This window comes from Equus przewalskii, chromosome 21 (assembly GCF_037783145.1).
Source record: "Equus przewalskii isolate Varuska chromosome 21, EquPr2, whole genome shotgun sequence".
NCBI classification, from domain to species: Eukaryota; Metazoa; Chordata; class Mammalia; order Perissodactyla; family Equidae; genus Equus; species Equus przewalskii.
This window is the reverse complement of record NC_091851.1, coordinates 30,081,558-30,094,098: the sequence shown is the minus strand read 5'-3', so window position 1 is coordinate 30,094,098 and position 12,541 is coordinate 30,081,558.

Sequence of the window (12,541 nt, the reverse complement as noted above, 5' to 3'; positions counted from 1 at the left end):
CAGCTAGATGCTCTCAGATTGTGTCTCCATAGATATCCCCAATCTCATTTTAAACCTAAATGAAACCTGTCATTTTCCAGACTAGCTGTTGTCTCACCAGGTATTTTGGGAGTGTGGTGATTTACTTGGTTTCCATGTATTCCCTGGGGTTCTTGCTCCATCTTGCATCTAGTTTCAGTTTTTCTCTTGCTTCTAACATCTTGGTCCAGCCAGGCACATAATCAAGCTATACTAGGGATGGCAAAAGCGTTTTTTCGCATGTGCTAACCAAGAATCATTGGTGGTGATTTAATGGAAAACTATTTTAAGAATAATTTTGAGTGGCATTTAGAATAATGTCTGAATTCAGTTGGAAAGAGCTAGCTGGCTCTGGCAAGTGAAGTGAAAGTGACAGCACCTGTGTATGTTCTTGCTATCACTTATTTTAAGCCATCCATGAGGAGAATTGATGACTATAAAACCTTTGATGATGAACAAGTATACATCAAACAAAGGTAGTTAGCAAACAACAAAGTACAAAAAGAAAATAAAAACTTTTGTAATCAAAATCTAGGTGGATCATTATTTTACTTTTTCTGTATTCTCACATATCCATAATGGTGTATAGTATTATTTTTTATGTCTAAATTCACAGAATAGGGCCAGCCCCATTGGCCTAGCAGTTAAGTTCAGTGAGCTCTGCTTTGGTGGCCCAGGGTTTGTTCCCAGGAGAAGATCTACATTGCTTGTCTCTTAGTGGCCATGCTGTGGTGGCGACCTGCATACAAAAATAGGAAGATTGGCAGCACACGTTAGCTCTGGGAAAATCTTCTTCAACAACAACAACAACAACAACAACAAAAAGAATGGTGCCTGGTACATCATAAAAACTCAATAAGTAGCACCTGCTGAAAGAAAAAAAAATCGCGCAATATTAGGGATAGAGGGGTGGAAAGGTGAAGGACGATCCCAAGAATTATTTAATGTGGCATATTGTGTCTTTCAAACATGGTTGCAACTATATCTCCCTTATTGAAGGCTCTTCTGAAACATCAAAATTCTGCCCGCATCAAGAGGTGGTGTCTGTGTCTGCTCCCTTTGAATCTGGGTGGGTCTCTGTGACTGCTTCAAGCAATGGAGTACAATAGAAGTGATACTATGTGAGGCTAGACCATAGGAATGCCATGCATTTCCACTTTGCCCTTTGAGGGATCTGGCGTTCAGAACCAAGCCACCATACTGGTAGGAAGCCAAAGCACCTGTGGAGAGGTCCACAGGGAGAGGAGCCAATGCCCACTGACCCAGAGCCCTAGCTGATGTTCCCAGCCAATGTCATCAACTTGCCAGCCACATGAATGACCCATCTTGAGAGCAGCTCCGTCATCATCAAGTCAAGCAGCTTCATCGGATTACCAAAGACCTCCTCTTTCCTATCATTTTCCTTCTGAAACTGGCTTAGAGCTAGCTTGGAAGCTGTGTTTTGCTGGTCCTGAAGATTCGATACAAGAAAGTATTGTTCAAGGTCTGGATGATGCAGCTGCTGAAGTAATCTCCTGTTGTGCTTTTCCCTCCAGGAATTCTTGTCTATTAACTCAGGTACCTCATGAGCCTTCTTATCTCAGCATCCTGAGAATACTTACTATGAGGTTGTTTATTCTCCTTTAGCCACCTCAGAGCTTTGACTCTTCCTTTCAAGTAATGTTTTTATGTTTTCCTGTTGATGTTTCTCCAAAGGTACAGGTTGGATATCATCAAGAGTTCAATAAAACAATCAGATATCATTAAGACATGAAATAGAATTCACATTTAAAACAAGATCTTTTCAGTCAAGAAAAATTGCTGAAAAGAATAAACACCTTGAAAGTTCATGAGTAGAAATATAAATTCCTGCATTTATGCTAATATGGTCTATTTTACCTACCTTGGTGCAGGCGACATCTAATTCCACACATGGTGACTTGGCTATTTAAACTGCTCACAAAATCCAGGCAAAATCAACTATAAATAATATCAAGACCGAGGAAAGTGAGAGTCCTTGTGTTTGGCTTAGAATCGACCAAAGTTTGATTTATGGGTTCATTTTCCAACATCACAAGTTTTGGGGGAAATTATAAGAAAACATGCTGAGAATGGAATGGGTTCCCATTCAAAGCAGTGAGATCCTGTCTATTTTACTAGAAACTGAAATGTTCTCTGCTGGAAACTTTGTATAGTTCAGAGGCACAGATGATCTTTTAAGTCCTTTTCAAACACTGTGATTCTATGCTAGAATTTAATCCTGGCCACAAGCTCCAATTCCATAGCCACATGTGTAATCTTCATGGGGACCACGTCTTCCAAGAACATGATCTTCATGCCTCAAGTGTGGGGCATAGATATCTTTCTAGTTAACAAAGGATGAGATATGAATTTTCATAGGCAAAATACTCAGGGGTGCAAAAATGTAGCTCTATTAATTTCTTTATTACTGAAATTAACTTAGGTCTTTAGCCCCATTTCCATGTGGCAGGAAACATAATCTTGCTAACCAAAAGTAACTCACCTCTTCTGTTTTAAAGTTTAGTTATTTTAGGTAAATATTTAAGTTAATAATGTTATTCCTGACCTTCCTTTTCTTCACACAGTGGTTATTCTAACTTCTCATGAGCTTTTCTTAAATTGTCGTAGCTTTGTAAAGAATCAAAATTACTTGGTTGGTGTTTAATTACGGGTGGATAACTTTCCAAAAATAAAATTCACCCATTTTTAGTGTATAATTGTCAATTTCTACATAAATAGTCTGCTGGGGTTTTGATTGAGGTGGTGTTGAATCTATAGATCAATTTTGGGAGAAAATTGTCATGACAATATTGACTATTCTAATCCACGAACATGGTATATCTCTCATTTTATTTAGTGCAAAGTGTTTCTGGACCCAATTCCGACATGTGTGTATGTAGGCTTCCCCACATCAGCAAACAGTTCTTGGACGCCAGCGAGTTGTCTGAGAATTCAACTCAATTCTGACTCTATCTACCGGGAGATAGCATCAGATCCCACAGGTAAAGGGCTCAGTCCCACAAGACCACCCTCCACTTCAGACACCAGTCACAAGCCCAGGTTGTTACCTGTGCTTCTGATCAACTGGCTATAAACTGGAGGTTCCTACAACGACTCCAACTCAGGATACCATTTGCAAGTGTCCAGGTTGTTACTTGAACTTCTGACTAACTGGCTATAAACCATAGGTTTCCATGACTCCCTCCTTGGGTTCTATTAATTTACTAGAATGGCTCACAGAACTCATGAAAACCCATTTACTGGCTAGGTTACCGATTTATTACAAAGAGTATTAAAGGATGCGAATCAATAGCCAGGTGAAGAGAGACATAGGGTGAGGTCCCAAACAAAGGAGCTTGTGTCCTCATGGAGCTTGGGCCCAGCAGGGTAGCATATGGAGACATTCTGGTTTCCCAATGTGGAAGCCCTCCAAAAAAGGGTAATTAACCTATTTTGGGGGGGTTTTATGGAGACTTCATTATGTAGTCATGATTGACTAAGTCATTGGCCATTGGCAATTGATTCAACCTCAAGCTCCCTTGCCCTCCCTGGAAATCAAGGGGGTAGGACTGAAAGTTCTAATCCTCTGATCACTTGGCTGGTTCTCCTGGCAAAGAGCCCCCACCTTCATTAACATAAACAAGACACCCATTTCACCCATATGGCTGTGAAGCCTTTTCAGGAACTCAGGACAAGAGACCAAATAATATGATAAAAGATGCTCCTGTTGCTCTTATTGCTCAGGAAATTCCAAGAGTTTTGGGAGCTGTGAATCAGGAAATGTGGATGAAGCCCAAATATATCTTGAGAAATATATTTCTGTCATCTGAATGACCAAATATATACATTTCTTATAAATCACAATATTGCATTAGATCTTCTTTAATTTCTTTGAGCGTTGTATTATGGTTTTAGGTTTAGAAGTCTTGCACATATTTTCTTAAACTTTCTCTAAGGATTTCATGTTTCAAGATGCTATTGTAAATGGTATTGTATTTTTAATTTTATTTTAAAATTGTTTCTTTCAGATATATAGATGTAAAATTGATTTTTGAATGTTGACCTTGTATCTTGTGATGTTGTTAAATTCACTTGTTGGTTCTAATAGCAATTTTATAGATTCCTTAGGATGTTCTATGTACATGATCTTGTTGTATACAAATAAAAGATGGTTTTAATTCTTTGTGATCTATATGCCTTTTATTTAACTTCCAGAGCAATATTTAATAGAAGTGGTAAGAGCTGACATTCCTGCCTTGTTACAGAACCTAAGGGTTAAGAACTCAGTCTTTCATCCATGAGTGTGATATTAGCTATAGATTTTTCATGGATAATCTTTAGGCTATTGAGGCAATTTTCTTCTATTCCTAGTTTTCTGAGAGTTTTTATCATAAAAAGGTGTTGAATTTTGTCATATATATGAACATATGTGTATACTCAAGCATGATTATGTGTTTTTACTTTTTATTCTGGTTATATATTGAAGTACAGTGAATAATTTGTAAATGACAAACCAGCCATTAACGCCTGGACAAACTCCACTTTGTCATGGTATATTATGTTTTTATATATAGATGCATTAGAATTTCCTAAGATTAAGGATTTTTGTGCTTTTGCTCATAAGTGATCTTGGTTTGAAGATTGCCTTTTTTTATAATGTCTTTGTCTGGTTTGAGGATGAGGGTAAAACTGACCTCATAAAATGATGTGGGAAATCTTCCTCCATTCTCTCTGTTATTATTATTTATTTCATAAATGTTTGATCGAATTCACCAATGAAGGCTTCTTGGTTTGGAGTTTTCTTTGTGGAGATTTTTAAAAAATTATTTTATTGAGGTCACATTGGTTTATAACATTGCGTAAATTTCAGGTGCTACAGCATTATATTTCAGCTTCTGTATAGACTGCATCATGTTCACCACCAGAAGTCTAGTTTCTATCCATCACCGTACGTATGTGTCCTTTTACCCCTTTCATACTCCCCCTTCCCCTCTTGTAACCCCAATCTGTTCTCCTTATCTGTGTTAGTTTGTTTATCTTCTACATATGAGTGAAATCCTATGATATTTCTCTTTCTCTGTATGACTTATTTCTCTTAGCATAATACCCTCAAGCTCCATCCATGTTGCTGCAAATGGCACGATTTAATCTTTTTTACAACTAGGTAATATTCCATTGTATATGTATATACTACATCTTCTTTATCCATTCATCCATTGGTGGGCACTTGGGTTGCTTCCAAGTCTTGGCTATTATGAATAATGCTACTATCAATAAAATGAAAAGACAACTCACCAACTGAGAGAAAATATTTGTAAATCATATATCTGATAGAGGTTAATTTCCTAAATATATAAAAACTTATATAACTCAATAACGAAAAAACAACCTGATCAAAAAATGGGCAGAGGATATGAACAGACATTTTTCCAAAGAAGATATATAGATGGACAAGAGTCACATGAAAAGATGTTCAACATCACTAATTATTGGGGAAATGCAAATCAAAACTAGAACGATATATCATCTCACACCTGTCAGAATGGCTATTATTAAAAAAGACAAGAAATAACAAATGTTGGAGAGGGTGTGAAGAAAAGGGAACCCTCATACACCGCTGGTGGGAATGCAAACTGGTGCAGCTACTATAGGATATTTTCAATTAAGAATTTGTTTTCAAATTTGATATAGGCCTATTCAAGCTTTCTCATTTTTCTTGAGTCAGTTTTGATAATTTGTGTCTTTCAAAGATTTTATTCATTTTACCTAAGTTGTCAGATTTATTGGGATAAATGTGTTTATTATATTTCCTTATTATTTTTAAACATCTGTAGGATCTGTAGTGACATCCCCTTTTATATTTCAATTATTGAAAATCCATATTCTTCTTTTTCTTTTTGCTTTGATTAGTCCACCTAAGAGTTTATCAATTTTATTGATATTTTTAAAGAAACAGCTTTGGTTTCATTGATTTTTGTCTATGGTTTGTTTTCTATTTTATTGACATCCTCTCATTTTTATCACTTATTTCTACTTTGGGTTTAGAGAGCTCTTCATTTTTAGATTCTTAAGTAGGAAGCTCAGATCTTTTATTTTCTACCATTTTTGCTTTCTAATACAAGCGTTTAACAATATGTGCATTTGCCACTAATCCCTGCTTTAGCTGCTTTGCACTAATATTGATATTTTTTATGTCATTATCATTCAGTTCAAAATATCATCTCACTTTTCTTGTGCTTTATTCTTCCTCATGGGTTAGATACATAAGTGTTGGTCAATTTCCAAATTTTGGAGATTTCTCATATATATTTCTGTTTTCAGTTTCTAACAATTTTATTTTGTTAAAGGATATACTCTAAATGATTTTAGATGTTTTGAATTTGTTGAAACTTGTTTTATGGTCCACCATATAATCTAAGTAACCATATAATCTTCCATGTTCACCTGAAAAGAATGTGTATTCTCCTCTTCTTGGGTGGAACAATCTACAGATGTCCCTTAGGTCAAGTTGGCTCATAATGTTATTCAAGTCTTGTACCTTTACTGCTTGCTCTAATAATTACTTGCCTACTTATTCTAATAATTACTGAATGAGTAGTGTTGAAATCTCTGGCTATAATTATGGATTTGTTTCATTCTCCTTTTACTTCCATCAATTTTTGCTTCATGTATTGTTGAAACTCTGTTGTTAGTTGCCTATACTTTTAGGAGATGTTATGTTTTCTGGATGTAACTGCCAGTTTTTCATTATGTATTTCATTTGCCACTTTACCCCTGATAATATTGTTTATCCTGAAATATATATTATATAATATTAATATAGACATTCCAGCCTATTGTCTAGTGTTTGCATGATATATAATTTTCCATTTCCTTACCTGTTTGTGACTTTATATTTAAAGTGGGCTTTGTATAGTTATCATATATTTGGGTGTTGCTTTTTTATATGTTCTCATAGTCTGTCTTCTAATTGGAGTGTCAAGATGAGTAAAATTTAATGTAATTATTGATATGATAGATTTAAACCTACAATCTTCCACTTTATTTTCTATCTGTTTCATACGTTCTTTATTTTTTCTGTTTTCCTGCCTCCTTTCGGATAATTATTATTTTAGTGTCCCATTATTTCCACTATTGGCTTACTAGTTATTCTTCACTTTTATTTTTAGTAATTGCTCTAGAAAATACAATATGCACCTTTAAATTACCTCAACCTTCCTTTAAATAATACCATATCACCTCATGAATAATGTAAGAATCTTACAGCCATCCACTTCCATTTATCTTCTCTCATCTTTTGTTTTCATTCAATTTTTTAATTTATGCACATGCTATAAATAGTATTATTTTCACTTAAACATATACCTTTTAAATAAGTTAAAAGTGAGAGGAAAGTGTGTATTTTACTCACATGTATACTATCTCTATTTCTATTGTGTAGATCCAAGTGTTCCTCTGGTCTCATTTTCCTTCTACCTAAAGAACTTCCTTTAATATTCCTTGCACTGCAGGTCTGCTGATGTTAAATTATTTCAGAATTTATTTGAAACATTATTTCATCTTTACATTTGAAATATAATTTTACTGGTATGGAATTCTAGGTCGGCAGGTTTGTTTTGTACTTTTCCCCATGGAAGGGAAGTTGAAGGGTTTAATCAGGGGAGTCTATAAGTGCCATGATTGTGCTTGTGCCTCAGGAATATCTTGTGGACAGTATTATGAAGAACTGTTTGGCTTGGGGAAAGTCTAAGAGCAACAGGAACAGTTAGGAGGCTGTTAATCCGTGGATGATATGATGGGATCTCCGATGAGTCAAAGGAGGTGGGGATGGTGATCAGATGACAAGACTGGAAGATATAGTGCATCGTCAGTACTTGGGGATCAAATACAAAAGGTGGTGGAGAAGATGAATCCTTGCACCTTGGTTATGGCGTGTGTGAGTGAGAAGAGGTGCCATTTATTGAGATGGAAATTTATAAGAGGAAGCACAGGTTTGTGAGGGCAGTGCTGCCCATTTCCGTAGTGGCTTATGTCCTAGATCTGGGTGGTGGCCTCAGATGCCATGCCTGACATTCAGGTTTTCCACTGGGATGAACCTCTCATCTACCTGAGGACCAGATAAGGTTCCAGCTCTTGCCACACTGCTTTGCCTGTGAGATAGACCCTTCTTTTTCTCTAAGTTTCTGAGCTACTCTCAATTTGGACTCTGTATACATGATATCGAGAGTCTCCCACTTATAGGACTCTGGCTCTGATTCTCTGGTTTCTCTAACGTGCACTGGTCAGTTACTTAGTCCTTAGGCTAAACTAAGTTCAGGTCAGCACCTCTGTGCATGGGACTTGGACTGTGGGCACCAGTCAAAGGCATCTCTAATCATGGCAGCCTCACCAGGCTCTTGTTCTGTCTGCTTCCACTATCCCACGGTTCCAGGATGTTGTACAGCTGAGTTCAACGAAGTTATGACATTATTTAGACTTTTCCTTTCAACTTAGAATATGAAACAAGGATAAATCATTCAACCTCCGTCACCCGTTTAACCCCTGTGTAAACTGTCTGAGGGACAGAATAGTAATTACCTTTTTCAGGGATGGAGTTGTGGGGGAGAGTCAATTAAGTCTTGCTCTGTGCTTTGAGATCTTTCAATGAAAGGCTCGGGGTTATTACTGTTAACAAGATACCAAAGGGATATTTGCCAGCAAGGACTCCCTTCGAGCCAGAATGTCTGTCATTAGTAATTTGGGGGCTTGGCACACAGTCATGGGAATGTTTTAATGGCTTCTGTTCAACCCCAGAAATAGATCTTGAAGTTGCAAAAAGAAATGCTTGTTTTCTCTGTTCTCCTCCAGTTCTGTACATGTGGTGACCCCCAAGGGAGATCTCAGGTTCTCTGGCAAGGACCAAAAAAGTGGGCCACAGAGTCTTATGCTGCCCCAATAAACTGACAGCTGATGGTATGGGGGCCTGTTGCAGAGACCAACTTGGAGATGGCAGATGCCACCAGATAGTAACTGTGGCCTGAGCTGAATTTCTGGTGCCACCTGGAGACTTTGCTAGTTCAGTGAGGTTTGGGAATAATAGACAGGGGACTCTTTCTCTAAGAAACATTGGAACAATGTTTACTAATTTGAACAAGTTGTTTTAGTCTTAAGCCAACTCCCAAATGCTTTTTCAGAGCTGTCTTTATGAGTCAAGAAAAAAATGTTTTCTGTCTGGGAGGCCTGGACTCGTTTCTAGAGATGTGGGCAAAGACTATGTGTGTCCCACCAGGCTTGTGTTTGGCCCCACATTGGGAAGGCCCTCTGCAGCTTCATTTTCAATTACTTAATAAACTGTTCTTTTAAAGAATCCTTCTGCCTCAGTTTTCGCCTTCATTTTTGTTCCATTCTTTGCTTTATGTTTAATCAATTCTTTTCTCTGCTCATTCAGGTAGGATATACTGAAAAAAACAGTAGCTATGTTGAGATGAGAAAGCTTTGACCCTAACTAATGGTGATCTTGGGCAAGTCACTTAAGCTCTATGAGTTTCTTTTCACTCTATGGAAGATAGGGTGATAACACAGCAGCCCAGCAGGATGTTTGGGATGATTGAGCCAATGGGGTAGAGTTATTTCAGGTGTTGCAGACACAAAGGGTCACATGAGCCTGTGAAACTACTGAATAGAAGCAATAGGGAATGGTGGGGACTGTGGCAAACTGAACCTGCATGCCCAATCCGCAGAGAGCAGCCATTATTCTGCTATAGCAGATGTTTGCCAGACTTCCTTTCTATTTTTAAATAAGAGGAAACAAAAGTAAGAAATTTGTATAGTCTCCTGATTTTTAAGTGTTGGAACTAATTCATTTTCTTTTGAAAAACAATGTGGAACAAGAGAAAATGGTTGTGGGCTGGGTTTGGCTAACAAACTGCCAGTTTAACATTTATAGTTTATTTGATTCCTCGTTTATCAATTTCTGCCTTCCTCCTCTTCCTCATCCTTTTCTAACACTTGCTTTTTCTATCCATCTTCCCCTTGACATCAAAATGTTTTCTTTGCATTCTAAAGTAACACCAGACCCTTTGCTTGGGACATATTCACACAAACCACAATTTCCTCCTTCTTCCCTCAGACCCCCTCAGATTCCCATCTCTTTTCTCATAGCCAATGACACAAGACACCACCAAGCCCATCGAGTTTTGAAGCAGTTGCATCTACTCTTCCATTCCCAAGAGGAAAGTGAACAAAAAACCTACCTACATTTACTTGAAAAAAAAATCTTGGCTGTTGATATGATCCCAGGGACGCTAACTCATCAGCCACTTGGGGCCATAACTGTGGCTGAATTTGCCAATCCTTGGCCACATAAACGGTGCCAATCCTGAACCTGGTAACGAGTTGGCCTGAAGGAGTCCTGACAGTGTGGGTCCATTGCCTTTCCAGAAAAATATGCTAAAGATTCCCCAACCACTGATTGTTTAATAATAAACTGTACCATAAAAGGTATGTTTTTCACCCAAAATGAGTGTGGTTCTTCCAAGTTGCACCATCTTACCTTCTTTTGACTCTGTTCTTAGACGAAATGTGACTATTCCATTCAGGTCAAGAAGACCCCTCTTTGGAAATGGCGTAATCATATTTTGCATGAATGTCACAATTCTCTATTCCCTCACCAGTGGCAGACACCAGTAATTGTTAACGGCACTCTTTCCATTGAGTCTAGATGTGGTTGCAAGTTTCTTAATATACATGGCAGCTGTTACCAGTCATTTGGGGTTGGGATGTGTGTTAAAATACAAGAGACCAAAAAATGAAAACAACCCAAATATTCATTAACTGGTGAATGGATAATAAAATGTGGTAATCCATATAATGGAATACTATTTGCCAATAAAAAGGAATGGAGTGTGAATACATGCAACAACAGGGATGAATGTCAAAACATCATGCTGAGTGAAAGAAACCAGACACATAAAAACACAGATTGTGTGAGTCCACATACATGAAATGTCCAGAAAAGGCAAATCTATAGACAGAAAGTAGATTAGTAGTTGTCTGGGGCTGGAGTAGGAATGAGGAGTGACTGCAAATGGGCTCAAAGTTTCTATTTTAAGTTAATGGGAATGTTCTAAAGTTGGATGGTGACGATAATTGTACAACTTCGTGAACTTACAAAAAGTCATGGAACTGTACACTTAAAACCAGCGAATGCAATGTTCTGTAAATTATATCTCAATAAAGCTGTTAAAAACACACACATCATAGGCTTGCCTCTTTGTCGAGACATTCACTATTTGAAGACAGGGAGCCAGGGAGGACAAGTTGCTCCAGAATCTTCCACTGATTTGCTGTGTGCAGTTTCTTCATCTGTAATTAGAGGTGTTTGTGCTGATGCTCTCTCAGGAGCTTTGAAGCTTTGGCAGTACCAAAGAAGAAGCAAAAGCGAGAATAGTCACCACTGGTATTTTACCAGGCTGTCAACTTTTGGGGAGGAGCAGAGATTAGGGACTCGCTCCTCTGTCAATGCCTGGCTTAATGCCCTACACGGAGTGGTGAACAGCGCCTGACTGTTCGTATAAAAAGATTAGGCATATGAGCATGTAAGGGCCTCCGAAGACAATATCAAAGCTATTTTCTAAGAATTTCATCTGCAGCGTGATGTATGACAGTGTGGCATTCCTTCCCTGACAATTGAGATTTTTATTCTTCTCAGAGGGTATAAAGCACTGGCAGCAAAACGTCACCCAGTATAACCTGATCTGGTTGGGTAAGTAGTTACAGCGAGGAGTAGAGGGGTATGTGTGTGTGTCTGTGTGTGTGTGTATGTGGGTGCATCCTTGTGTTGGGTGTGTTGTGTTGGGGGAGGATGGGCTTTGGAGAAAGACAAATCTAAATTTCCCTCCCTAGTCTTGCCGTTAAATCCTGTGGGAACTTCACTTACCCTTTCTGAGTCATCTGTAAAAGGGGGGTAATTTAACCTACCACTCAAGATATTTTGAAGTTTAAAAAGATCTTGTATGTTAAATATCCAGAGTAGTTCCAGAAACAAATTGGGTGCTTCTTAGATGTTTGTTGCTTACCTTCCTTTTCCTTATGTTCCCCTTTACCAAGTTCAGGGGCGGCTTGGAGACAGCTAGGCCTAGAAAGCAGAGACTTAGCGCATTGTACAATTGTCTGGTCAATTCCACACACGAATGCTGTGAACTGTGGACATGCTAGCTGTAAGGCAACTTGGCTCTTCTAAGTGACCAGTAACTCAGCCCTCTGGGCTGTGGTTCTGGAAATGACTTCTCTGCATAGCCACTTTACCCTTCTTTACTTCTCTCTTTGATCTTTAGCTTCGCAAATTGGAGTTTTAACTTTTTGGTAAGACTTTTTGGAATAATGAATATTCCTTTGCACCAAGGCCACACCAGAACCTCAGATGAGAATTATTTCTAAGGCAAATGCCCCAGGAGCCCACCCAAACCTTTTACTTCACATTTGGCCAAAGCAGCCAAGTTTCTGTTTCTGCTTTGGGACAAACCAGTGGCTGTGCTTTCAGCCC